At 34.6% G+C, this 5,277-nt stretch overlaps 1 pseudogene; it reads right to left on the reverse strand.

The window, feature by feature from the left end:
• Positions 1 to 587: 587 nt before the first annotated feature.
• On the reverse strand, positions 588 to 877 carry LOC123812332 (annotated as a pseudogene).
• Between the last annotated feature and the right edge of the window lie 4,400 nt (positions 878 to 5,277).

The raw sequence follows: 5,277 nt of genomic DNA on the forward strand, positions 1-5,277 counted from the left end.
ATGGCTCTACTAGGTGACTAATATATACCAGAGCATCAAACAAAGGGGAGGTCTCCTTCAGTGATTAACAAGGAACCAGTCTTTCCTAATCTTTTACTTACTTCTGTGAAGAGTGAAACTTGGCTCATGTTGTTATGGTCTGAATAAAATATACAGTTCGGTGGGGTGGTGAAAATAAGGCTTCTTCCATCCCTTAAGAATTATCAAAGAAAGCATTTATCTTAAGTAAAGAAAGTGCAGGGCATATCCTTTTAAAAATACTAAACAATAGTTTTTTTACATACTTAAACACAATTATTTTGACTTGTTCTCAATACTCATCCCAAAGTTATGTCATTAGCAGCAAAGAAATATGTTGAAATGGCCAAAGCAGTTTATTATTTTAATTATTAAAATTTTTTTTGTTTGCTGCCCCACCTTAGTCAGCAGTATATTATTTTACATGTAACTAAAATTTTTCTAGGATCACCAAATTTTTCATAGCATACTAGTTAAAATAAACCAAGTTTTTACAGAATCTCTTTCAAACTCAGTGTGTCATTCATTAAAATAGTTACGAATTATTATTATTATTGTTATTTTTAAAAACCACTCAGACTTCATCCTCTCCCTTTTAACTCTCCCAAAGGAAGAGAAGACTGACCATCAAGGGCCAATAGCAACTGCAAAAACAACATCAAGGAGCAAATTTTTTAAAAAAAGAAAGAAGAAAAAGGAAACAAAGGAAAAAGAAAAAAAGAAATAAAATAAAATAAAGCAACACCAAGAAGCAGCTTCAAACTCAGGAGAGAATGCCACACCTCCTCCTTGTGGTTTTTGCGTGCTTGTTGGAGAAACTTCTTTAGTATATAGAGATAATCCCTGAAAGTATAGTCTTAGTTACAAATTATTTTTATCAAAACATGTAACAAAAATATTTATTCCAATTTTAGTCAGTTTTCATCTTTATTTCATCTTATTGTATTTAACATTGTCTACTGCTCATGAACAAAAATTCACTTATATGTTACATGCCAGATCAATTAATTTTTGCAGTCTATGTATTTCCATTTCATTAAATCCGTGGGAAAAGTTTTATAATAACGTTTAATAAAATCATGGTGTTATTTCTGATCTTTATATCGAAGATTTAATTATTGGCAAAGGCAGGACCTCAGAGTTTGATACAGGCATACAGATATATTTGACCAAAGACGTATTAGGACTTGCATCACATTCTTTGCTTTATGAATACCTTATAATTCATCTGTATATGACATTGCATTACTGCAGTTAGTTAAGAATAGTATGTTGATTTATTACTTTGTTTTCCTAAATTTAAAAATTGATTGATTTTAAAAATAAAGGAATTATATAAACCTACTTTAAATTAATTTGACCACCTTTTCTCCCCGCCCCCCTTTTTTAACCCTCGCCCAAGGATATGAGTATAGATTTTAGAGAGAGGAAATGAGAAAGAGAGGGAAACATCAATCAGTTGCCTCCCAGAGGCTCCCCAACCAAGGATCAAACTCACAATGTAGTTAGGTATGTGCTTTGACAGGGTCCAACCCACAACCTTTTGGCATATTGGTAGATGTTCTGACCAACTGAGTCACCCAGCCAGGGCTAACCCTATGTTTTATTATGAGTTGTATAGTTTATTTTTATTTTTTTTAAGATTTTATTTATTTATTTTTAGAAAAAGGGTGAGGGAAGGAGAAAAAGAGAAGGAAAGAAACATCAATGTATAAGAGAAACATTAATTGGTTGCCTCTCACATGCACCCCAACTGGGGTCCTGGCCAGCAACCCAGGCATGTGCCCTGATGGGGAATTGAACTGATGACAATGCCCAACTCACTGAGCCACACCAGTCAGCTCAAGGGTTTTGTAGTTTAATTACTATACTTAGGTCTTTAATCCATTTTGAGTTAATTTTTGTCTATGGCTTGAGGTAAGGGTTCAACTCCATTCTTTTGCATTTGGATATCCAGTTCTCCCAGCACCATTTGTTGAAAAGCCTATTCTTTGCTCACGAATGGTATTAACACTCTCGTTTAAAATTGATTGACCATAAATGTATGGGTTTACTTCTGAATTCTCAATTCTATTCCATTAACCTATATGTCTATCCTTATGTCAGTACCACACAGTTTTGATTACTGTAGCTTTGCAATAAGCTTCGAAATTGGGAACTGTGATCTTTCTGCTTTGTTCCTTTTCTAAGTTATTTTGGCTGTCCAGGATCCCTTGCAATCCCATATGAATTTTAGAATTAACTTTTCCAGTTCTACAGAAAAGGCCATTGGGTAATATTGCCATCTTAACAATATTTGGTTTTCCAATCAATGAACACAGGGTATCTTTCAATTTATGTATAGCTTCTTTAATTTTTCTCAGCACTACTTTTATAATCTTCAGTGTACAAGTCTTGCACATTTTATATTAACCTTATTACCAAATAGTTTGTTTCTGATGCTATTGTAAAAGATACCTTTAAATTTTAATTTTCTGATTGTTTGTTGTTAGTATATAGAGCAATAGTAGCCTTTGTTTATTGGCCTTGTATCCTGTGAACTCACTAAATTTACTTATTACTTATAGTAGCTTTTCATAGGTTTTTAAAAAAGATTTTATTTATTTATTTTTAGAGAGGGAAAGGAAGGGAAAAAAAGGGAGGGAAACATCAATGTGTGGTTGCTTCTCACGTGCCTCCTACTGGGGACCTGACCTGCAAACCAGGCATGTACCCTATACTGGGAATCAAACAGGCAACCCTTTGGTTTGTAGGTTGGCACTCAATTCACTGAGCCACACCAGCCACAACAGGAACTTTATAACCTATTTAATGTTTGTAGGATCTACAATGATGTTTTCTCTCTCATTCTTGATATTGGTATTTGTATCTTTGCTCTCTTGCTCTCTCTTTTTTCCCCTAATGAATTTGATTAGACATTTGTCAATATCATTGATCTTTTTAAAGAAAACAACTTTTGGTTTCATGATATCCTCTATTATTTTTGTTTTCTATGTCATTGATGCCTGCTCTTATTTTTTTTTCTCTTTATTATTTCATTTTTTGTGTACTTTATTTAGTTTTAATTTTTCTTCTGTTTCTAGTTTCTGAAGGTGGAAACTAAGGTCATTTATTTGAGGCTTTCTTTTCTAATGTAGGTGTTTAGTGCTTTAAATTTCCTTTAAATATTCCCTTAGTTGCATCACAAATGGCATGTTGTTTTCATTTTCATTCAGTTCAAAACACTTTCTAATTTCCCTTTTGCTTTCTTTTTTGACATATAAATTATACAAAGTATATTATTTAGTTTCTAAGCATTTGGGGATTTTTCAGATATCTTTTTGTTATTTATTTCTAATTTAATTCTATTTTGGTCCAAGAAAACAATTTCTCTGACTTGATTCCTTTTAAATTTATCAAAACTTGTTTATGGCCCAGAAGATGGGTAGAAATATGGTCCAGCTACTGGGAGAAAATAGTCATTATTATGCTAATACAAGGACTAAGGTCTGGACAACAATAAGTTTCTTATCAGTATATTGGAGTTTGGATTTTATGCATTGTTTGATGAGCTCGGTAAATGTAAGTTCCCTCCTGTGAGAAGTTGCCTCTTAATGTTCTTTATACACAGTGGCAAAGATCTTAATTTAAAACTGAACATTTCAATCTGGGTATTTTCAAGTATATATGTTCATATTCATATACTTGTTTTTTAGATTTGTAATATAAATGAAGACTAGGCCTCTGAATAAATTGTCCTTTTTAATTTACTTTGTTTCTCATCTGAGAATTAAAAATTAACTCAAGTATTAACTTATTGTGTTTATATATGAGTGTATTTTGAGAAGAAATGTGATCCATGTTGTTCAATATCACTGAATTTAACCGTTTCAATGGCCAATAAATGTGTAGAATTTGAGCCTCCTTGGAATCAGCCTCAAAGTTCTATTTATGAACAATTGTAATTAAATGTTTTTGGAGCCTTTAGATGGTGTGCATATATTTAGAAATGTTGTTGACTTGGGATAGTTTTTAATATACTGCTAGGGATCATAATTGCACTATCTGAATACAAATTATAGGCCTATTAAAAGAAGTTGTCGCCAGTGTCAAAAAAGCAAAGCAAAACAAAACAAAAATGAAAAGTAGTGACCTTCTGCTCCCCACAATAAAGCAAAGGACAGAAGCTGAAGGCAGAAAATCCCTATCCTTCCTGTGCTTTCCCCACAGCCAATATTTAGTCCCTTTTGTGTGCCTTGAGCCCTCTGTCCTTCTGTGACTGGACACAGCGTGTGGTTAAAGAGGGCACAGTGACAGCAGGCCCCTGTGAAAATGGTTTTCTCCCACTCTCTGGGAATTCCACGCCCTAACCTTCAATGTCTTCTTAATGTATGTATATAGGGCTCACATGGCCCATATAGCATGGGGCCTTTCAACTGCAAACTCTAAAGCTATATAGAAAACTAAGTGTTATAGGACCAGATCTCAGGAACAATCATCAGTCTTTTTTCCAGGGAACTTTTGTTCTAAAATAACTACAAGTCTGGATGCACTCGACTAAATTAACTATTCCAATTTACGGCATCTCAATGATAACTCAGCCTCTCTCATCTGGTGAGTGTTTTTTCAACTAGACAGTCTTGGCACACCATGGTAAGTTTTATGAAAAATAGGAAAAGAAAGTATTACTAAGTTAGGCCTTATATTTAAAGCAGAGAAATGAAAGAAACATCTCTTGCTTGCACCACAAGCCTACAAGATCGGCATCCAGTCTTCTCTGAAGCCCTTCAACACCTCTTTTAAAAACATAATCTGTAGAGTTGTTAGTGACTCTTTTCATATTGAATACTGTCACTTTATGGATATACATATATATATTAAAAATTCAAAAAAATTTTTTAAATATTTTATTTATTTATTTTTAGAGAGAGGAGAAGGAAAGGAGAGAGAGAGAGAGAAACGTCAGTGTGTGGTTGCCTTTCACGTGCCCCCCACTGGGGACCTGGCCCACAACCCTAGCATGTGCCCTGACTGGGAATTGAACCAGTGACCATTTGATTCACAGGCCCACGCTCAATCCACTGAGCTACACCAGCCAGGGCCAAAAAAAAAGTTTTTTTGAGAGTACGCTTATTAAAGCTGGGGACAGGGAAAGAAGGAATTGCCTAGGACCAAAGACACAACAGGAGAGAGCCTAGGTGGGGCTGCTTTGGCTCACTGGCAATTCAGAGACAAGGGGGCCTTGGACACAGGTTTAGGGGGTTAGCCCGGGAGGAGCAG

Source organism: Phyllostomus hastatus, unplaced genomic scaffold (assembly GCF_019186645.2).
Source record: "Phyllostomus hastatus isolate PE091 unplaced genomic scaffold, TTU_PhHast_1.1 phas_scaffold_78, whole genome shotgun sequence".
Lineage (NCBI taxonomy): Eukaryota > Metazoa > Chordata > Mammalia > Chiroptera > Phyllostomidae > Phyllostomus > Phyllostomus hastatus.